Source organism: Erithacus rubecula (assembly GCF_903797595.1).
Source record: "Erithacus rubecula genome assembly, contig: scaffold_191_arrow_ctg1, whole genome shotgun sequence".
Lineage (NCBI taxonomy): Eukaryota > Metazoa > Chordata > Aves > Passeriformes > Muscicapidae > Erithacus > Erithacus rubecula.
Genome location: NW_027636122.1, coordinates 179,058 through 202,630, shown reverse-complemented (window position 1 = coordinate 202,630; position 23,573 = coordinate 179,058).

The window sequence follows — 23,573 nt, the reverse complement described above, 5'->3', positions numbered from 1 at the left end:
ACTTTGCTGATACAAATTGGACTATAACAGTCAACTATTCCAAACATTTCACCAAGTAGCTATAGCATCATTGCCACATAACTGTCTTGTTCACAGAAGTGCTGCAAGTTTCCATACAACTTTTCATTCTGCAGAGCTGTAGACCCGACTTGTTTCCACTGAGATGCCTTCTTGCCCATTCCACCTTCGCACTGAGATTCTAAGTTCTGTAACTTTTTCTAAACTTTATGCAAGTCTTCACCACTATCATTCTGACTGTTCAGACTTTCATTAACTTAGAAAAAGACAGCACATCTCCCTCAAAATTTTGTTACAACAGGAAGGGCTGGTGAATAAAAACAGAGATTCTTATCTGTGCTGTTACAGATGTTGCCTGTATGCGTTTGTGCTGGGGTTCATTCTCTCATCATTAATCAACCAAAACTCTGGTTAAACAAAACAAAACTCACATTCAAGGTCAGTCCCTGTATCTGCTGCCCTTTCCCTTTGTTCTTACTATATTTGTGTGCTGTCAGAGACTTGTGCCACAGACTATCACCTGTATTATCTTCACTTTCTCCTCACCACAGAAGGCAGCAGATGACTTTTATGAGACATCTCACTGTTGCCCACATTGCTTATATAAGGTCAAGCACATTCATGGTCTTTCAAACATAACTCAGTGTTTACATAATTCTTTTATCTTAAACTTTACTAATTTACATCACAATATTTGAAAGTCACAAGAATAAGAAAAAATAGAAGACTTGTGCAATTAATACAAAGCATTTATACTAACTATAATTTTTCTTCCCCAGTATTTTATTTTAATCCCATTAAATTTCATCAGAAATGTAACTGAGCTCTCAGCATACAAAAATCATCAGTGCATGATCAAACTGTGTTATGGGTTGATGTTGTGACTAGCTCCTCTCCCTGCCCCCACCATGGAGCTGCCGGCCTCTCCCCTGGGCTGTTTTATCTAGGCTGTTTTGGCTGGCCTGCCGTTGCTGCTGCTGCTGCTGCTGCTGCTGCTGCTGCTGCTGCTGCTGCTGCCCCCCCACTGCTTTAGCTGCCCCCTGCTGCTGCTGCTGCCCCCTGCTTGCTTTTGCTTGCCCTGGGCTCGCTTTGCTTGCCCTTGGCTTGCTTTTGCTTGCTCCCGGCTTCCCCTCTCCCTCTCTCTCTCCTCCTCATCCCCAAGATTTGCACTGGCTCCAGAGGATACGGATCTGAACTTCAGAGACCACCTCTGGAAGTCTGCCCAAGAAGCTCTGCCACCCTTCCCAGTGAAGATCAGCCAAGTTCGTCTCTCTCTCTGGGTGAAATTTTTTGGTCATCTGGGTCTGTGCTGGGAAGTGTTTCTTTTGTATTTTTGTTAATAAATAAGTTTTTTCCACTTTCCCCTGAAGAAAAAGTCTTTCCGAGCCCGGTGAAGGAAGGAATTGTAAGGGGGGGGGGGGGGGGGAGAGGAGGCCTCCTTTGGACGTCTTTTCCCCAAATTTGTCCTAAACTTGGACAAATTGCTATGCATGTTAACAGCACAATTTAAAGAGCACAACAGATGTTAGATGAATCATAAAGCAATGCCCCAATGCCCCAATGTCCCCCCCCCCCCCCCCCGCCCTCCCATTGCTGGAGTGGACAGAGTCCTGCAAAAATAATTTGGCAAAGAAGCTATTGCACTCTGCTCTTGGTTTCTAATGACATGTTAAAAAATAATGTCTTGAATAGACATTAAAAAATAAAAAAAATCACATAGTTGATCTGCCTATCTTGCAGGAGCAGGTATGTAATTTCCATAATAGTCCCCTGAAAGCTTCCACTGTTGGAAGGTCACAGCCTCTCTAAGTGATCCATTGCAATGTCTACTGTCTGAAGGTTTCTCCTAATATCTGAAACATAAGGTTCTTGTCCAGCCTACTGCCACTGTGAACAAATTATTTTCACCCTCTCTGCAACAACATTTTTTGTATTCCATCATACTTCGCCTCACCCTGCCCTGTTCTGTCACTCATCTTTAAATTAAACTGTACCCAGTGGGTCAGTCTGGCACAAGCCATGCTGAGCTGGGCTGCACTATTGAAGCTGCCTTTGCAGGGTCTGGCCACTTGGCCACTTCTACTTGTTCTCATGGGCAGTAGACAGGATCAAGAAAAGCTGAATGCTAGCAAGTGACACTCATAACTTGTCAACTCAGTCGAAGGTTAAACATGCTTGATTGATAGAGCAAATTTCTGCTCAGAAGAGTTTGTCACTTTTCTAAAATAATGTATTCTACTCAGGCTATACTTTCAGGAAAAATATTTGCTGCAGGTTGCTTCCCATTATATGCTTTGCTTAGCTTTCTATACAACCTAACATCCATTACTTCTAAAACACATTTAAATACTCAAAAGCAGTTACAGTCCCAAGTCAATACTTTGTCCCATTTCGCAGAAAAAAATACCTTTCAAGTTTTTAGATTTTAATCTGAAACTGATGTGTTATGATCTCGACAAGTGGTCTGTGGAGTAGGTGGTCTGACAGGCTACATCCAGAGGGTGGTAGTGAATAGCTCCTTTTCAAACTGCCAATCTGTCAAGAGTGGAGTCCATCACGGATTGATATTGGGCCCAATGCTTTTTAATATCTTCATAAGTAATCTGGCAGATGTGATCAAGTGTACCCTGATGAAGTTTCCCTATGATACCAAATTGAGTGGGGAAGTGGGCACTTCAGAAGGGACACTCAGCCTGAAGGAAGATTTAAATAGGCTGCAAGAGTGGACTAAAAGAACCTTATGAAATTCAACAAGGACAAATGTAAGATATTGCACCTATGAAAATATAATCCAGCACTGGCTGAGATCTACCCAGCTGGGGAACAGATTTGTGGGAAGGGACCTGTTTTTGTACAGCCTGGTTTTGGTAGCTGGGGGCTACAGAGATGGCTTCTGTGAGAAGCTGCTAGAAGCTTCTTCCATGTCCAGCAGAGCCAATCCCTAGTGGCTCCAAAGATGGATGTGCCTCTGGGCAAGTATGGACCAATTAGAAATTGTGGTAACGCCTCTGTGATAACATTTTTAAGAAGGAAATCAAAACAAAGTCACATGGTTTTGCTTTAATCAGAGGAGGTGAGAACATGTGAAAAGAACAACTATGCAGATATCAAGGTCAGTGAAGAAGGAGGGGGAGGAGGTGCTGCAGGCACTGGAGCTGAGATTCCTCTGCAGGCCATGGTGAAGACCATGGTGAAGCAGCTATTCCTCTGCAACCTATGGAGGTCCATGGGAATGCAGAGATCCACCTACACCCTGTGGAGGAGCTCCATGCCAGTGCAGGTGGATGCCTAGAGGAGGCTGTGACCCTGTGGGAGGCTTGTGGGGAGAGGGGCCCTGCTCCCATGCTGGAGCAGCCTGTCCTTGAAGGACTGCACCCTGTGGAAGAGTGACCCACACTGCAGCAGTTTGAGGGGATACTGTTGCCCATGGAATGGACTCACCTTGCATCAGGTTGCAGAGATCTGCTGCTCGTGAGATGGACTCGTGTTGGAGAAGTTCGTGGGGAACTGTCTCCTGTGGGAGGAACCCCATGGTGCAGCAGGGGAAGGACTCCTCTCTCTGAGCAGTGGGAGAAACAACAGGTGATGAACTGACCATAACATCCATTCCCTGTCTCCTCAAGGTGCTGTAGGAGGAGGTAGAGCTGGGAAGGAGGGAGGGATGGGGCAAAGGTGTTTGTAAGGCTCTTATTTTACTTCTCATTATCCTGCTCTGATTTTGTTAGTAATAAATTCACTTCATATCTCTAAGTTCAACCTGTTTTGCCTGTGATGATATTTGATGAGTGATCTCTCCTGATCCTTATCTCAACCCATGAACCCTTTTTAAAATTTTCTCTCCCCTATCCAGCTGCAGAGGGGAGTGAAAGAGCAGCTTTCATAGGTGCCTGGCACCTGGCCAGCAACAACCCGCAATAGAATCCTGGTGGGCGATGAGCTCAGTATGAGTGAACAGTGAGCTGCTGTGGTAGAGAGTCAACAGGATGCTGGGTTGCAGCAACAAGAGCATCACCAGCAGTAATAAAAAAGTCATTATCCCACTCATCATTTGTCAGGCCACACTTGGAATGCTGTGTTAAATTTTGGTCCCCACTATGCAAAAATGATGTGGACAGGCTGGAAAGGGTCCAGAGAAGGGCTGCAAAGATGATCTAAGGGCTGTGAATCCTGCCATCTGAAGAAAGGCTGAGAGAACTGGGTGTGTTCAGCTTTGAGGAAAGAAAGCTGAGTGGACACTTTATCACCTTGTTCCAGTATTTAGAGGGGCTATAAAGAAGATGGAGATTCCCTTTTCACAAGAAGTCACATGGAGAATACGAGGGGTGTACTGGGTGCAAGTTACTACTGGGGATATTTGCACTGAACACAAAAGGAAAAATTTTCACAATAAAAATAATCAGCCTTTAGAATAATCCCCAGGCAAGTGATGGATTCCCCATTAAACACACTTAAAAATCAGCTGGACAGGGTGATGGGTTATCTTTTCTAGACTGTGCTTTTGCCAAGAAAGGTTGGACTTGAGAGATCCTTGAGGTCCCTTCCAACCTGGTATTCTATGATTCTGTGAACCTTTGAATGTACAGCACACTTTGTTACACACCCATCCTGTCATTCCAGACTGGAAGTCTTGTAGCTAGATTTCCCAGTCTGACTCCAGCAGACTGCAGTTGCTGCACAGAACTCTGCTCTCATCTTTGTTTAGGTTCTCTAAGGGAAATTTCCAAATATTGCTTTAATTCCTTGTTGAGGGTTGGATTTTCTTTTCTTTCCTTGTTACTTGTGGATTTTTTTTTTCCATTGAGTTGCTAAGAGGGACTGATAGCTGGGTGCTTGAGACATCAAGAAGGAGGAACTCCTCTAGTTTTTTGGAGTTTCTCTCGGAGAGACAGAGACACTGCAAAATTAGAAGCAAGCAAAAGACGGGGGCTGGGGTAGTTGCAGATCTTTTTGCTCTCACTCTGCGGCTTCAGGAAGGATGCTCAAGCTGCTGTTGCTTGAGAAAAAAAATTCCCCATAACCCAACTTTGAGTTTCTACATCTTCTGTGGAGTGAGCCTCTACTCGTGAGAGCAGCCACTGACCTGGGACCTTATTTAACACCTATCTCACTAAAAGAGGGACCTATCACCATCTGCTCGTGTGCCCGAGAATCCTGAGCCCACCTCTCTCTGCCCTGCTTGGAGCTGGCCTTTGCTGTCGCACCCCTGCCTCATCTTCGGCACTGCTCTGGCTTTCTCTACGCTAAAGCCCCGCACCCCCTGCCCTGCCGGGGCGTTCAACAGTTCTAACTACTGCCACAGAATTTCTGATACATCTCGTCCACCAACCCAAAATATTTTGCTCATTCCTACCATTCCAGCTTAGTGCTCTTTCAGAGTCCCGCAAAGGCACCAGAATCAACTGCCCCAGGGCTTTGTGAAGCAAGACCTCTCCTCCAACCTTTCCTGTCCTGGCAAAAAAACCTGTCACAAAGTTCCTAGATCTATTTATTATTAATTCCATAGTTGTTTTTATTTTCGTTTGCCTTATTATACATACAAATAAATAACTGTTATTCCTATCCTCATATCATTGCCTAAAAGCCCTTTAATTTCAAAATTATAATAATTCAGAAAGAAGGAGTTTACATTCTCCATTCCAAAAAAAGTCCTACATTCTCTAGCAAATAGCTGTCTTTGCAACCAAGACATTGCTCTGAAAAAACTCTCTCTCCTATCCTAGGTGATGACTAAAATCCTCTGGCTTGATGGGAAGTTTTTCTGCCTGATATATGATCCCTTTGTTTTAGCAAAAAAATCATCTCAGTTTTTTTGGAGATCAGCCTGCCAATCCTTTCACATTACTGTATTTTGACTTGAGGAGTTAAACACACGTTCTAGGAACTTTCAATTTCTGAAATGCAATCATTAACAATAAAGAGCATACAGACTCCTGTGTTCTGAAAATAATTGCATTGCTTACTGTTTTAGCCAGCTTAGATTCAAAATACTTCCTGATGCTTCCTTGTTGCCCCTTCTCTCAGTTCTTTTGGCTGTCTGACTCCTTTGCTGAGGCTAAGAAATGTTCAGACACAACAGGCAGCACTCCGTACTTACAGCTATCTTTTATGTGCTTTACATTGTTGATGCTGATATGCCTGCCTGGTGAGCAGGGTACCAGATTTTTATGTATCTAGTTCCATAACCAGTTTAGAGCTTTCTTACATTTATTGTAAACATGTGTTTAGATGTTCCATGTTATGTAGGAGAAAAGAACTTAGACACAAAAAAGGAAAATTACAAGAAAAATAAGATTAAAAAGTTTTGACTATGTAGGTTCAAATGATAAAAACAACCACCCCAAAAATGCTTTAATGATTTATTTTTCTTTCAAAGAGGTGGGGAAAAGGTGCTTATATCAAACCAACATATTATTCTGCTTTTCTCAGATCTGTTGAACAAAATTTCCCCTTTGATTTCGCCCCCTGCATGTAAATCGGCAAATGTGCAGAATGCTCTGGAGCAAAGGAGCTACAACATGAACCAGCAGCTTCTGAACAAACAACAAACCCTCTGGGGATGCCCCTGGAACAGGGAACAAGTGCAACCATATTTGGACTAGCTTCCACACAGCTAGCAGGATGTAGCAGTGAGGCTGAGTGTCCTGGTTGGAAAGGACAGGTGTCTGCCAGGAAAGGCAGAAGTTTTCCTTTGGAATAGAGACTTTAATTCCACTCCCCCCAAGTATTAAAATTGTTTGAATCAAGGACTCTGAGGCAGAGATAAGGAGGTAGGAATAACAGCTCTTTTACTAATATATCTAACCGTACAAGCAGAAAACAACAGCAGTTGTTAAAATTACTAACAGAACAGAATAGATAACTCGGTTTCAGTCCCTTCTTTAGATGAAAGCATGCTCTCTTTGTGTTCGGTCCCGGTCCTGCAGCTGGAACAAAAGTCCGACAGCCGCAGAGAGCAGGCGGGAGTGGAGGCGGGAGGGGGCAGCAGCAGCCACGCCAGTCTCGGATGGGAATGGGCTGGAGCGGGCAGCTCCTCGCTCACCGTTTGTGTCCGGGTGATCAGCTGTGTCCGCAGAGGCAGGAGGCTGGAACGGGGCAGATGCAGGGCAGGTGATTGCTGACCGTCAGGCTCTCCTGCGTTCAGCCGCGTGGCTGCAGACAGGGCGTCCTCCTCCGAGCTCACTGGAAACACGAGTTCCCCTCCAGAAGTCCAAGTAGCCCCTCCGGAAGCCGCTCCCACCTACCCCTGTTGTCTAGAGTCGTCAAAGGTTCGGGGTGTAACCCGGCCAGATCCATTGGCATGACAATGGGAAAAATTCTTTAAATTGACACAGTAATAGAAAAACACTCAATCCCCAACACTGAGCAGTAGGGACTTTGTTGCAGGATCCTCATGCTAGATACTACTTGAGTTGCTCAACTGCACATTACTGTTATGTCTTTTCTCACTAAGTGCAAGTAGAAGAGACAGCTGTGCCTTTCACTGCTTTTTAAGTAATATTTCTGGTTCCTGAGAAACACTGCTAGAATTATAAAAAAAGAACCATATATTCATATGCAGAGAAAGTAGATTTAATTTTGACATTTCCATCCACAGTTAAAGGCTGTGATATCTTGCTGGAAAGTACAAGATCATTTTGCTTCCCATTTGTTTTGTTTTATTTAGAGAAAAATCCTGTCATCATTTGACAAAATACAATCCAGACTCAGAGAATTTCAAAGGTCTTGTTGCCTCTCTGAAAAACTTATCTTGCAAATATCTACATGACAAAGTTTTATTTAACCCAAAAGTGGGAAATCCATACATGCCAGTATAGGTCTTCCTCTCCCCTTAGCATCTGGATTCATGTATTGTTTGTGAAGGTCCATGTAAGGATATATTTTTGACAAGTCTACATTTTTCCCAATAAATCTAAAATATCTTTGCTGGTTACTACTCCCTCCATGCCTTCATTTGAAAATGACAGAAACTGCCAGGTGTATGGTTGCAGCTGAGCTTTGCTTGTCCAAGACCAGACAATGAGGAAGAAAGTGGGTATAAATTACACTTGTGTTTCTTTGGTCCTAGGATGAGCTGCCAACAGTGCAAAGGCAGTACCAGCAGCTACAAGTACCTGAGAGGTTGTGGTAGGCAACCTGCAAGATCCCATATGATGGGAGAACCCATACTATCTAGAGGCATTGAAGGTCTTTTAATATGAACACTCACACCTGCTTTCTGGCTGTGTTACATAGCCTGAACAGTAGAGATGAGTTGAACTGACTCCAGGATCTAACACAAAACTCTGTTTATCATTCACAAACATTTAACATAATGGGGAAAATTATTCCTACTTTTCTGAAGTAAGTAGAGTATAACAAGGAACTAATGCTACTAAGCAAAAATAGAGAATTTAAAAAAACATGCTATTATTCCATTATAAGCTCTCTGCTTAGCACCAGAGGTAGTGCACATATGCAGCATTATTTAGAAAATGTGAGCAAGATAATATAAACATTGCTTTGCAGAGTCAAGTTCATTCCCTAAAAAAAAACCCAATGTACAGCTGTGCACTTAAATGGCATGGCCAGTTACTGAAACTGAACTACATGCATTTGGATGGAGTTTCTTGATGGCTGGTTGTGGGTTTTTTAATTGTCTTTCAACATTCAAACCTAATCTCTAATCAGATTTATATTCGGCCTCAAGATCCAAGATTTCTGTAATCAACTAAATTAAGTGGTTTGATCAACATCCACAGTTCTGCAGAGTTAAAGTCTGCTGCAGTTTTCCATTCCTTTTTCGATGCAGTATTTCTGAAAAAGGCTTTGATGTTGGCTTTGAAATGAACCTCCTAATGAATGCAATGTTTAGAGAGCATTGTTCAGTAGCCACTTCAGTACAGAATACAAAAGATGATAAAACAAATTGAGGCTTACCCTGTTACTGAAGATAAATATGAAGTTAGTCCTTAATCAGCAGAAAAATGATCATTTTGACACATTGTTGCAGGGTTTTCTTTAGAGGGATTATCCTGGGGATGCTACCAATAGCATTAAACAATACTTGTGTTGGATCTAGTTTAGCCCTTAATATATTTATTATACCTGAAAAATTATTTTCTAAAAGATATTATAACAACATTTCTACATTATCAGTCCATTTTGTTCTCCTCTTTCCTGGATATATTAGGCAGGAAAAGGATTTTCCAGTTTTTAAGAAAAGAAGAATAGTCAACACATTTTACTCCACATAGAAAAATACAATTTCTGGATCTTTGAGGCATATGGATTATGAATAAATAACAATAAAGAGTAAAAATACATTCTCCAGAGAACAGCAAGATTAAAAGTGCATTTCTGATTTTTCTTATGGATTTTTTATTTCTGTTAGTTTTTTAGTAATTATTTTATTTTTGCATGACTGTAGTTGCCACTTAACAAGTTACACATGATGCGACTGCTTTTCCATACTGTGCAAGTTCACAGTCATATTTTCAGGCTATAGCACTCAATACTGTTTTCTAGTATACATATTTCCATAATTTCAGCAAAAGTAGATAAAATGCACAATACACATCTCTGGGAAATGTTTCAAACAGGCAAACTTTTATCTTAAACTAAAAGTAGAGAGGATACAGTAGGTATAGCCACCTCAGTACGAACTTTGGGTTGCAACTTCTAAGTACTCACCTACTGTAAATAAACATTAAAAATATCCTTAGCAATAGGATTTTATTTATATGTGCACGTATGTCCACCTTATCCCATGTTTATGTTTGACAACTATTTGGGAATTCAAAGGTGCAGTCCTCGGTAACTGTATTATTTTAGAAAAGAAAAGGAAGAATATCTACTGGGAAAATAAATTCTCAAATATCAATTTCCAATTTTAAATTTAATTTCATTAGGAAAATATTAAAAATGTGGACATGCAAACTTTTCCATATTCTGTATATACATACATGTGTACATATACATGGAAATACTAATGCATCACACATATTCACAAAATTTAAGTGAAATATTTCTGTCCAGTATTTCCCCCATGTAAATGACAACATATATTTAACAATTGAAACAATAATATTAAAAATAAAATTACATTTATTCTGTCATCAACTTTCTTTGGTTTTATTCATTCTTCATTCTTATTATGTCCACTGAGAATTAACAGGACTATTTCTTCTTGTACTTCCATGGCTGTTATGCCAACTGAATGTTGCTGATATCACTTCAAGTATACATCTGTTTTACAGTAGCGCAAGTGACAGGAGAATCAGGCCCAAACATCCCCATTTAAATTAAAAACTGGTTGTATCTGCTCATCTGTACCATCATCTAAAATCCATCAAATAAAAAACATGTAGCTCCCCACAAAGTTTTCAACAATGAACCAAGCTCCCCCACCCCATTAATAAATAAAGTAGTTGAGAAAATACCCTAAAAATATGGAGAAAACCTAAAGATTGTGTACATTACATAGAGTATAATACATCATGGTTAAGCATTTGCCTTAAACTGTTGTATTTCACTGATTTGGTTTAAATTTTGCACTGAAATGGTTTCTCCTGTGATTCCCCCATGGTCTGTTATATGGTTTAACCCTTCCCCCCTCCCCTTTTTCCCCCAGCCAGACCTGATTGGCTGTGATCTGGGGTTCCTCCGCCCCTCACCCTAGGTTTAAAATTCCCCGTGTTCCCCATGCTTGCTCTCTTTTTCCCCCGGAACCCTTCAGGAATAAAGCTTGGATGATCCTGGGAAAAGGAGCCTCCATGATCTTTTGCTTTGTCCATGCTGAACTCCCTCCATCTCTGATCCAGAGCTAGCTGAGACAGGTCAGAGAGTGGAGGGAGAATCACGGAGGTTGATGTCCACTGTGAAGGGCCTCCCACGAGGTGAGACCCCACGCGTGGCTGGAGTCCCATTTAAGGGATTCATGAAGCCTTTTGTACTCTTCAGCTACCTTAGTCACTCAGAGCTGCTTTCTGCACAGCTACGGTGACTGAGGAAGAAGCCAAGAGCTTGCCTCAGTGCCAAGGTGGGTCGACTTTGGAACAAGAATTTCTTACGCAACTTCACAGACAGCCAAGGTCCATGGGAGAAGTGTAAGATACCCTCGTCTTTGGGGGGACCCCAAAATAGCCTTTAGTTACAGGGGAGAGGGTTCCCAAGTGGATCGGTGACTGCTTGGCTGCGGGGGCACTAGGACTCTGTGGCGCCGCAGGGGCAGAACGGCGTGGGCAGCGCAACTCCGGCGGCGAAAGCAGCGATTCGTGCAAACAGCACTGCTCCAACCGGCGGAGTAGGCGTTCCCGAGGTGGGCGCAGTACGGGGGGGGGGGGGGGGGGGGGGGGGGGCAGAAGCGGTAGCAGGGCAGTAGGGCTTCCCCAGCGGCACAAGTGATCTGTGGTGGCGCAACCCCAGCAGTGCAACCACCGCATTTCCTTCTTCCTGACTCTGAGTCGGGGGGGCAGGAAAAGCCATTTTTGTTTGTGTTGTTACTGCAGAAGAAGGTGGATTAACCATGCAGAGTTGCTTCTAAACATCATGGGCGCGCAGCTTTCTGCTCAGCAAACGATAATGTTTTTCCGACTTAGGGAAATATTAAGTGGTGGAGATGTTATAGTTTCTAAAAAACTATTGAAATACTTTGCTGGTTGTTTGTTGAAATTTCAAACTTTAACATGCAAAATCTAGATTCAATACTGTTCTGGAACCAAATAGAATTATTAACATTAAAAGCGGAAAATGGGGATGAAGCAGCCTCTATGCTTCTTCAGATGTTCTTGCAAATTTGCAAACAATTACTTAAGACAGAGCACAGCAGACAACCAGAGCAAAGTACCCCAACTTCCTTTCCCCTTTCTCCAAGCCCCTCTACCCTTGAACTGGAGGAGATGCCTGGGCCACCCCTAGAGACACAGAGCATCCGGCTTGGCCATAGCTGTTCTGGGCCCCTGAGTCTCCCCCAGTACCCTGGCTCTGACAATTTTCCATAGGTTGTGAGAGAACCTTCCCTGTATCACTCTATCCCAGCTGTTTCCCCCAAAGAACAGTGTTCTGGTGGCTTTAAAGGTGACTTCCCCCCCCCTCTGGGCACCAGCCACTTGGCCAAGCCTGAGGGGGCTGGGGGCCATGTAGCTAAGATCCAAGATGGCGCTAGCCATGTGGCTGATCCCCTGGGAGTCACAGGCTGTGTGGTGGGGGTCTACAATGACGGCGGCCATGTGTTTGGTCCCCTGGGTTGCTTTTCTTCATTCAACAACCCTTTCTACTCTCTCACCCCTGCCCCCAACCCCTTCCCCTCCCACAACACATTTCTGCCCTTGGCTGCCCCACCCCCTCCCTCCTCCAAGTGCCCGTCCTGCATGACATCACCTGGCAACTTCCCCCCGTGTTGCAATCCTGGTTCCCACAGTTGCCCCTCCCACCCGAGCGGCTCTGCCCCCTCCTCTGGTCCTGTTCCCCATGCCTGCCTTCAGGGTTGCTGCTGGACTGGGGGCGGGGGAGAAGGGGCCCGCCTTCTGAGCTGCCATGGGAGCGGGGAGGGGAGTAGACCCCCTGTGGGCTCCAGCACTGGTGTGGATGGGGGTGGGGATGTCCTACCTCACAGCCCCTGTGCAGGAGGCGGTACCCCAAGCCCCGTTCCCCATGAAGGTGGAGGCGGGGGAGGGGGTGGCTTGCCTTTTAGTCCCTGAGAGGCTGGGGGAGGGAAGGGGGGATTCTCCCTCCTGATTCCCAAGCAGGGAGGGTGAGCCCCTGCCCAGTCCCCGCAGCAGGGAGGGGTGAGCAGCCTACTGGGCCCGGTGGAGAAAGTGTGCCCAGCCCCTCCCGGAACCCCAGGGGGAGGAGGCAGCCAGCTCCTTCCATGACCCCAGGGAAGGGAGAGGGACCAGCCCCTTCCCAGACCCTGCAGGGTGGAGGATGGATTGCCTCCCAGCTCCCAGGGGAGTGGAAGCATGGGAGGATCCCCTGGAGGTCGGAACCAGGAAGAGGAAAACATATCCTCAGTTGCTCCTGTCATTTATATTGGTAGGAAAAATGGCAAGAGAAGTTATCAGCCTTTTTCCTATCAAGATAAAAAAGAAATTTGTAAATTCCAAAGGGAATTTGGCAGAAGCAGTGAAATTTTTAAAGGAATTATGAGAGCCACCTTTAATTCAAATGTGTTAATGCTAAGTGATATCAAAGATCTTTTCTGGTGGCTGCTAACCCCTCAGAGCATGATCTATGGGAGAGCATGTGGAAAAGGTCTCTAAGGATACCCCTACAGGAGCTTCAGCAAAGCTCTGATGATGCAAAAGATAGTGATGGGAAAGACATTACCTATGAACATTTATGTGGTGAAGGAAATTGGCACTGCCCTGAGAGAAAAACTCAGGTGTTGTCCAATTCTGTTTTGGATAAAATCTGCAATGTTGCAAAAAAGGCTTTTAACCAGTTACCAACGGTTGAAGTCAAGGGTAGTTATGTTAACATTAAACAGCTTGCCTCAGAGAATTTCTTGCAGTTTGTGGACCGTCTTCAAAAGCAAGTGGAAAGGCAAGTACAAGACCCTGTAATACAGGCAGAATTGATTAAGGAGATGGCTCAGAGGAATGCTAATGAAGCCTGCCGCAGGGTCATTCTGAGCCTTCCCCTTGAGCCTTCGCCTAGTCTTGCACAGATGATAGAAGCCTGCACCAGAAAAGCAGAACTGTTCAGTGCACATGAGAGGAATATGGGACTGGCACACCCAAAAACTGCTGCTGCTGTAACACCAGGAGCGAGGAGGCAACCAATGTCACCAGAGCAGCTGCAACATGTCCTCTGCTTCCAGTGCTAAAAGCCAGGACAATTTGCCAGAGACTGACCACAAAGCCAGCAACAGAAGAAGATTGTGATAATTGATAAAAGATTCGTGTTAATCATAAAACTATTGGGGTTTTTATAAACCAGAATACATATGTCTGAAATGAAGCATGGTGCTAAAGAAAGGAAAATATATGATTAAATCATTCTGTTTAAAATCCCTGTTATGAATATTATGTTTTCTAAATAAGTTGTATCTACTAACAGTTTGCAAAACAAGACTTTCACACAGACCAATAGATTTTGCAAAATCAGTTTTCCTGCCTTTGTGTAATCAACCGCAGTCTATCTACTGAGACCAGACTTCGTGACTTCATCCATTCCTTATCTACCAAGATCGGATGGTTATCTATAAGACTTCATGTTGTCCAGAGCTCCCATGGATGCTTTTTGACCACCACTGCTTACCTGGAAAAGTTATGACAACAAAATAAACTCAATTATTGATTACTACAAGGAAACCATACTATAAAAAGGAGCTGCAAACCAAAGTTCGGTGGAGGATGGAGTGGGCAGTGACCCCCCCCGTATCCCCAGTGCTGCGTTGCTCTGTCTATATAAAATAAAGCAATCTAAATTCTGCTGAATATTGAGACTTTTGTTTCTCATTTATAACAAGATCAGCAAACAAAAAAACTGAGGCCACAGCGCGTACACGCCATTAAAATAATTACGTGTTGTCCTGGGTTGATGTTACAACACTTTGTATCCCCAAATCGTGTGCTGTTTATGCTTGGAAGGTTTGTTTTGACTAGTAATTTGCCAGTGCCCTCCCCCATCGGCAGGATGCTGCCTCGGCACTTTGCAAGCAGTTTCTGCTTCCTGCTCCCCCCCCCCCCCGCGCTTGCTTGGCTGCTTGCAAGCTGCATGCCTTTTGCATGGCTTTTGCATTGCTTTGCTTTATTTTTCCTTCCCTTATTAGCTAAGAATACCATTTGAACCTGATTCGGACTTCTGATCTGGAACATCAACAAATCCCAGACTCTGTTTGTGACCAGAAATACGTGTTTCTGCCCTCCTCGAAATTGGAGATGCTCTGAGGCTGTACACCTACTCAGACGGGTGACAAATTCCTTTGGCATCCGTGGCTGTTTTTCCTTGTGTTGGAGAGTGGGTTTTTTTTTTTTTGTGTGTGTGTGTGTTTGCTAAATAAACAAGTTTTTTCCACTTTTCCCTCAGAGGAAGTTCTTCCCGAACCCAGTAGTGGGAGGGGGGGAGGAGATCTGGGGGTTTGTTTCTTAGGGGGCTCCTTTGGGAAATTTTTCCCTTAATTTTGTCCTAAACCAGGACACACATAAAGATATAAATGCAGCAGGTTCCACATCAGCAAAAGCCTCTCTCTTATTAAAAAAGGGGGAGGAAGGGAAGCGAGGTGCAAGACAGCAGGAAAATAAAAATATCAAATGTCTGATTAATGAGGTTTGGCAGCTTTGTGGCTATTTTAGGCTCATGACTACCAAAGGCTTTCATTTCAGACCTACTGACTGGACAATCATTGCAGTGGACCTGCCAGACAACTTACTGGATGTGACGATAAACTACATGGAACTGGACAGTGAGTATTTTGTTATTTGGGACATAGCATACACACCCCTGGAGATTGAGGTGGCTCCCATGACCATCAAGAGAGATATAACTCACCTCACTCTTCTGGCATGCTACCCTCAGCCACCCTTCTATGTGGTTGAGGGGCAAATCATCGCCCAGGCCATTCCCATTCCAGCAGAGGTCACAGTAGATGGAAAATCACCTGAAGTCTACTGGGCAGAAGTGGTGGGTGAGGAAAAACCCTCTCTGGCATGCAACTTAACCCGTGGATCAGACTATCTCCACGTGGAAGGGGTGCTTGACACAGGGGCAGATGTGACGATGATACCCGAGAGGATGTGGCCGTCGCAATGGGAGTTGCAACCCATGGCTGGCAAAATCCAAGGTGTAGGAGGGATCAAATTGGCAAAGATCTCAATAAGCAAATCGAGGGGATGGATGGAAAATTGGCTAGTGTCCATCCATTTGTTACAGACTACAAGTGCCCCCTATGGGGAAGAGACACCATGTCTCAGTGGAGAGTCAAATTGATTATCCCTAAGACTCCCCAGGATTTTTAGAGGCAGCCATTGTAGAGTGCCCTACCCAAAAATTAATGTGACTGGATGACACCCCTAAATGGGTAGCACAGTGGCCATTTAGTAAAGAGATGCTTAAGGGACTCGAGGAGCTTGTGGAGGAAAAATTGGCTAAAAACCATATAGAAGAGACAACAAGCCATTGGAATTCTCCAGTCTTTGTAATAAAGAAACCAGGGAAGGACAAGTGGAGGCTGCTCCACGACCTCTGGGAAATAAACAAGGTAAGTGGGTACATGGGGTCACTCCAACCTTGGATGCCCTCCCCAACAATGCTCCCCCAAAACTGGCAATTGGCTGTCCTGGACATCAAGGACTGTTTCTTCCAAATTCCCCTACACCCACAAGATGCCCCACGGTTTGCCTTCTTGGTTCCTTCGATCAATCAAGAAGCCCCAAAGAAGTGGTACCTCTGGAAAGTACTCCCGAAGGGGATGAAGTGTAGTCCTTCCATCTGCCAGTGGTATGTGGCCTCAATGCTGTCTCCTGTGCGCATGCAAAAAAAGGGAGGCCGTCATCTTACACTATATGGATGATGTGCTTGTGTGCACCCCCAATGACTCTATACTCCATCACACACCTCACCTAGTGGTTAAAATTTTAACCTCTGCTTGATTTCAATTGCAGGAAGACAAAGTCCAAAGGGTGTCACCTTGGAAGTATCTGGGCTTGGAGATCACTGTGTGGACTGTTGTTCTGCACCAATTGGAAATCTATAGTGATACCAAAACTCTAGGAGATCTCCATTCCTTGTGTGGGTCTTTGTACTGGGTCAGGCCCTGGCTAGGCCTCACCAATGAGGACATAGACCCCCTCCTCAATTTATTGAAGGGGGAGAGAGCTGGTTTCTCCCAGGGAACTGACCCCAGAGGCAAAAGCTGCAATCAAAAAAGCACAGAAGGCTTTGGCCGAGAGGCAGGCTCACCGTTATCAGCCTGAGCTGCCTTTCAAATTCATTGTCCTGGGAAAACTGCCACACTTGCATGGTTTGATATTCCAATGGATTGAGGGGCAGAAAGATTCACTCTTAATCACAGAGTGGGTCTTCCTCTCCCACCAAAGATGTAAGATCATCACCAAGCCACAAGAGCTGATGGCTCAGCTGATTCAGAAGGCAAGGATGAGACTGCGTGAGCTGGCTGGTTGTGACTTTTCATGTATTCACCTCCCAGTCAAACTTTCTGAGGAGGGAAGGAACTCCCTTGAAAGGCTGACCAAAGAGATGTTTGACAACTTGCTCTGGAGCAATGCCAGCCTCCAATTATCTCTGGACAGCTACAGTGGACAAATATCAGTCCACACCCTATCTCACAAACTGTATAATGAATAGTTCCACCTCATTCCTTGTGAGAAGAGAAGCAGTAGTCCACTCAAAGCTCTCACAGTGTTCACAGACATGTCAGGGGCGTCCCACAAGTTGGTGATGACTTGAAGAAATCCTCAGACTCAGCATTGGGAAGCTGATGTTGAGTTTGTTGAGGAGTCGCTCCAGGTTGCTGAACTGGCCGCAGTCGTGAGAGTCTTTGAGAAGTTCTTGGAGCCAATTAATTTGGTAACCAACTCAGCCTATGTAGCAGAGGCAGTGTCCAGGGTGGAGCAGGCAGTTCTCAAAGACATCAAGAACGAGCATCTCTTCAAGTTGCTCTCAAAATTAATTTATTGAGTTTCACATTGAGAGCATCTGTTCTATGTGATGTATGTGAGGTCACATATCGATGTGCCAGCTGAGATTGCAGAAGGCAATCGAGTGGCAGACTCACTTGCAGCCCCAGCTGAAAAAGCACGCCTCCCTCAAAGCTGAGCCACCAGCAATATCATCAGAATGTGCCAGGTCTGATCTGTCAGTTCCAGCTAACATGGAATCAGGCTCGAACCATTGTGGCCACCTGCCCCAGCTGGCAGCTACAGGCCATGCCATCGCTGGGTATTAGGGTTAACCTCTGGGGCCTTGGCAGATGTGAAGTGTGGTAGACAGAAATCACACACATTCCCAGTTTCGGTCACCTCAAATATGTTCATATAAGCATTGATATGTATTCAGGTGCGGTTTATGCTTCTTCCCATGCAGGAGAAAAGCTGTGCATGTCAAACAACACCTAGTGCAAGCCTTTTCAGTGCTGGGGATCCCTAGGGAAATCAAAACCAATAATGGCCCAGCGTATACATCCAAGGAGTTCCTAGAGTTTGTCCAACAGTGGGGAGTGGAACATAAAACTTGCATCCCCCCCTCCCCCACAGGCCAAGCTGTGATCGAGCCTACCCACCAGATGCTCAAGCAGGTCCTTGCTAGACAGAGCAGTTCAACTGTATGGATGTCTCCACAGCAAAGTTCCCGAGTCGCACAGCAGCCAACCACACAAAAATCATTCGCAGCGAGCTGTAATGATTAAGACCCCCTTAGAGGACTGACTGCCAAATGTGCCCAAAGCAGCCCAGGAACCCCAAGAATTAGAGCTATTGGGTTCCTCCCCTGCACCATACCGCATTCATTTTACTGTCATCCCAAAACCTTCTAGCACCCAAGAGTTCCACAACATACTGCAATATCGTGGGGAATTCACTGCAAAAAGGTGGTGTTAGACCCTATACCATGTTGCAGCAGACAACCCATCTCATTCAAGTCCCAAAAGCCTCCCTAAGGGATTGTTCTTGATTTGTTGAGATCGGGCATGGGCAGGGATCCCTTCTTGGCTATTAGGCGAGACATGTACCTTCAGGTGGTTGTCTCTGTTGGCACCCAACCAAACCCTAATTGGAGAATGGACTCACAAAAACAAATCGGCCAACAAAATCCAAAAGAGAAGTGCTGACAAATTGGACCCAAACTGTGATTCTGAAATTTTTCATTGGACCAAGTCAAAAAGAGTTGCTGTGTCTCTGTTCCTTCCATGGGTCACAGCAGCAAAAGCTCTAGGTGAATTGGGCCACCTAGAGTGCTGGGTGGTCAAACAGGCAAACTTAACATCCACCACCATCAGCACCCTCCTAGAAGACGCGGAAATTACCAGGCAGGCCACACTCCAAAATCAGGCTGCCATAGACTTCCTCCTGCTACTGCATGGGCATGAGTGCCAGGAATTTGAAAAACTTTGCTGCATGAACCTCACCTTGAAAGCGCCAAACATTTATGCAGCCCTCCAAGACATGAAAAGCTTGATCGGACAAGTGAAGCAAGAATCCGAGGATTGGCTCAATGAACTGTTCAAAGGATGGGACTCACAGGGTGGTGGATTCCATAGTTTAAAAAATTTTGTTATTTTTTGTTGTTCTTTTCCTTATAATAATGGCGTTCAGGATCCTTCGTTGATTGATTTTCAAAGCTATTAATGGTCTCATCCCTTCTACCTCAGTAGTCAACCACATAGAGTTGACAAACCAAAAACAGTCTAATTTTCCCGCAAACTGTAAGTGGTGGGCAAATCCATATTCCGAATCAAAATGAATTTGATGCCTTTCCTTTAACTTTGTTCAACAAAAAATGGGGAGATGTTGTATTTCACTAATGTGGTTTATGTTGTGTGGGGGTCCAGGGTATCTCCCTGGCTCCTCTGGGGATGCAAAGACCCCCCTGGCACACCCCTCAGAGACCCTTGAGTGCTGTCCAGGAGTTGCAGGGGCTGGATTTGGCTCCTTGGGAGAATTTGCCAACGTTGAGAGAAGAGACACAGAAAATAATGATGAGTAGAGTGTAAATTAGAATATTAGAATGTAGTATATGTAGGTTTTTAGATTGTTTATATTAAGGGCCATGTGGTCAAGATGGAGGAACCTGGATGTGGTGGGCTTCTTCCTCCTTCTTCTTCGTGTACTCCATGTTGAAGTTGCACCCTGGGAACCACAGATTGAATGGGGAAAGAACTGGACATTGTAAAGAGGTTGCATGGCATTGGGGAAAATTTGCAAATATTGTATACGTAGTTTAGAGTACAAAGACCTTGGCACAACCCGCCCAGGAGAGTTCTGCAATGGTCGACCTGCAGAGCGGACCTGTGTTAGGCTGGCAAAAGCATTTTTAAAGATAAGATAAATAAACAGCCCTGAAAAAACACAAGGTTGTCTCAAGCTGCTTTCATGCCAGTGCCTCCGAGAGAACCAGACTTCTGACCACCTGCTTGCCCTCTCTGGGGAGGTCTCACGCCTGAAGAGACCCTCAGAGATGGGACAATGTTGCTCTGAAGATGGTTTTTCCTTGGATCCCCCTATAGCCTGTCTCATAGTTTAATCCTTTCCCCTCCCTCTTTCCCTCCAGCCAGACCTGATTTTCTGAGGTCTGGGTTCCCTCCGCCCCTAACACAGGTTTTGACAAAGACCAGGCCCCCAGTTCTGCTCTCTCTTTTCCCTTGAATCCTTCGATTATATAGCTCGGAACACTCCAGGGAAGGGAGTCTCTTTTGGGTATTTTATCTTATAAGTGCAGGGCTCTGGGCATCCTCCTGGTACTGAACTAGTGAGGAGGAGGTCTAGATAACCACTGCATCCCCCCTCCCCTTTTCCCCCCAGACGGACCTGATTGGCTTTGATCTGGGTTTCCTCCATCCTTCACCCTAGGTTTGAAATTCCCTGCGTTCCCCATGCTTGCTCTCTTTTTCCCCTGGAACCCTTCAGAAATAAAGCTTGGCTCATCCTGGGAAAAGGAGCCTCCTTGATCTTTTGCTTTGTCCATGCTGAACTCCCTCCATCTCTGACCCAGAGCTAGCCAAGACAGGTCAGAGAGTGGGGGGAGAATCACAGCATTAAACCATTTTCCTGATTAGTCAGAGGACACTTGATAAATTACTGGTAAAGAAAAAACCCTGCTATTTTAGAAATAAAACATGTATTTCTGATATAAATAAGAACTTGTGTGCATTAAATGGTATATACACACAGTACATACATAAAAACAAACATATCTTTTCTAGTTTTGAGTACCAATCTCTACGTGGAGAAAATTGTGTTGTACAAATTTAATAAGCAACTAGATTCCATGTTTAACTTTCAAATTAATTTAGTTGTTGAGGGTTGGGGTTTGTTCCCTTACTTTTTTTTCCTGTCTGGAGAATTTTTCCCATTATTATGCTAAGGAAGGCTGCCAGACTGCACCCTAGCATGTGATGGCCAAAGACAAAGGGATGGGGGGAGCTGCCTCCCTCTTTCACTCACCAATGGGGTCTGAGGGGTAGTCCAGGGGCTGCTCGCTGCTAGCCTGCACACCAGTCCCACACCGGGAGCCAGGTTCTCTGCTGTGGAACACTGCACTGCCATCTTCTCCACTCCAGCCTCATACCTCTGAGCACACAGCCAAGCACCAGGACACATACAGTGAGCGGGGAGCCCTTCCTCCACCCTTCTCCAACCTGGGACACTTCGCTGACACCTTCCCCCCCGCAACTGCTCCAGCCTGCTACCTCCTGCTACCTGCCCCGCCTTCCACCACCGGGACCGAATGCAGGCAGAGAATGTCTGTGGCCAAAAAGGGACTGGAACTAAATTATTGTTCACTTTGTTGTTAATTTTCATAGCTGCTGTTGTTTCTGTTTGTCTGATTAGATATATTAGTAAAGAGTTGTTATTCCTACCCCCATATCTCTGCCTGAGAGTCCCTGATTCAAAAATCATAATTGGGAGGGAGAGGGCTTATATTCTCCATCTCGGGAAGACTTCCTGCCTTTCTTGGCAAAATATCTGTCCTTCAAACCAGGACATTAGGGAGCAAACAAAGGTCACTGCATCTTTCATCTTTGAAGCTTGACAGTCATTCATACATTTTTAAAAGCCCTCTTCAACATGACAAGCAATTTATGGCAAGAAAGTATTTTGATGCAAGGAACATGACGCCTGGCTTGCCTTTCAAATTGTTGGTTTGAGTTTATTTTAAGAAATCTATTATGTAAAGAAATGTATGTTGGTCAAAACTGTTCAAATTACATCAAAACACCTTTAAAACCTGCCCACTGAGGAAAATTTATTTCCTGCTTTAACCATTTGGATAATAGTTCAGAATATTCACTGGTGTAGTTTCAATAAAGATGTGATATGAAGGTCCATAAAAGAGTTAATGCATCTCCATTTCAATTTGTTATGACAACAAAATTTCTAGAAACAGTTTTCTTGTCTGGATAAGGTCAGTATATGAGTAATCCCTTGCAATAGATCTGTGCCCTTAATGCAATGTGTAATAAACAATGCTCCCTATAAGTTATTCTTCACAAAACCTGAAATTCATGTGACATGCTGAAAAAGTCTCTTGGAGAAAACAAACAACTGACTATTTCTTGTTATCTGTGCATGTCAAATTTTATATTTAGAATTCTCAGGGTTTTTTTGACTTTTTTTTTTTTCCTGGGGGGCCTCACCTGCCTCATTGGTTGGCTTCAAAATATAGTTAAGTAAAACATAGTATCTCATTGCAATTACATAGAATTCATATGAGAAAGTAAACCTTACATTGGATAATACCAAACACCAAAGTAAGCTCCGTAAAGGAATACAATATCTTCCAGCATATATATAAAAAAGTATATAAACAAGAAAACCCAAGAAGAAAACAAACCGAACAACCAACCAGCTAACCAAAAAACCCCCCAAAAAAGAACTTTATACATCCAGTCATAGTAATTTTTTTTTCAATTAAAGATGCAACTCTCACTCACTCCTGGCAAGAATAAATTGGTAACGCCATTGCTGATCCATAGTGAAAACTATCCTGAGAAATTATTAAGAAGAATAAAATACAGGGTGTCAACACTAAGTTCTTCCACAAAACACAGCAATTAAATATCTTATATAAATAAAACAACAGATAACCTATATTGAACATATCACAAAATGGAGGTGTGACCTAGTACACTGATAATTCTTCCATCACTGATAATTAGAAAAGGATAGCATTCACTTACTGCTAGTACTTTTTATCAATCACAAATAATGTTCAAGGAGGTAATTTGCAATCCAAGTTCGTTTCTTGTTTTCTTCTTCAAGTAACTACAAATTGGGTTCTAAATCTTACATTGAAATAAGACTCAAATTTAAAAGAAGCCCTCTCAGAGGAGCATTTTCTAATTTTGTGCAATTATGATGCAGAGCGCATCGGAGTTTTATGAAGAGAGACAGTGCATCTTTAACCTGATTGGCACTTGTCCTGGTTTGAAGGACAGGTGCCTGCCGATAGAGGCAGAAATTTTCTTTTGAAATAGAGACTTTAATTCCACTCCCCCCAAGTATTATAATTGTTTGAATCAAGGACTCTGAGGCAGAGATAAGGGGGTAGAAATAACAGCTATTTTACTAATATATCTAACCGTACAAGCAGAAACAACAGCAGTTGTTAAAATTACCAACAAAACAGAACAGATAACTCGGTTCCAGTTTTTTCTCAAGCTGCAGGCACACTCTCTCTGCGCTCGGTCCTGGTGCTGCAGAGAGAGCAAAGCCCGACAGCTGCAGAGAAGCGGTGGGAGCGGAGGTGGGAGGGGGCGGCAGCGGCCACGCTGGTCTCAGGCAAAAAGAGGGCTGGGGAGGGCAGCTCCTTGCTCACCATTTGTGTCTGGGTGATCAGCTGTGTCCACAGAGGCAGGAGGCCGTAGCGGGGGAGATGCAGGGCAGGTGATCGCAGAGGGT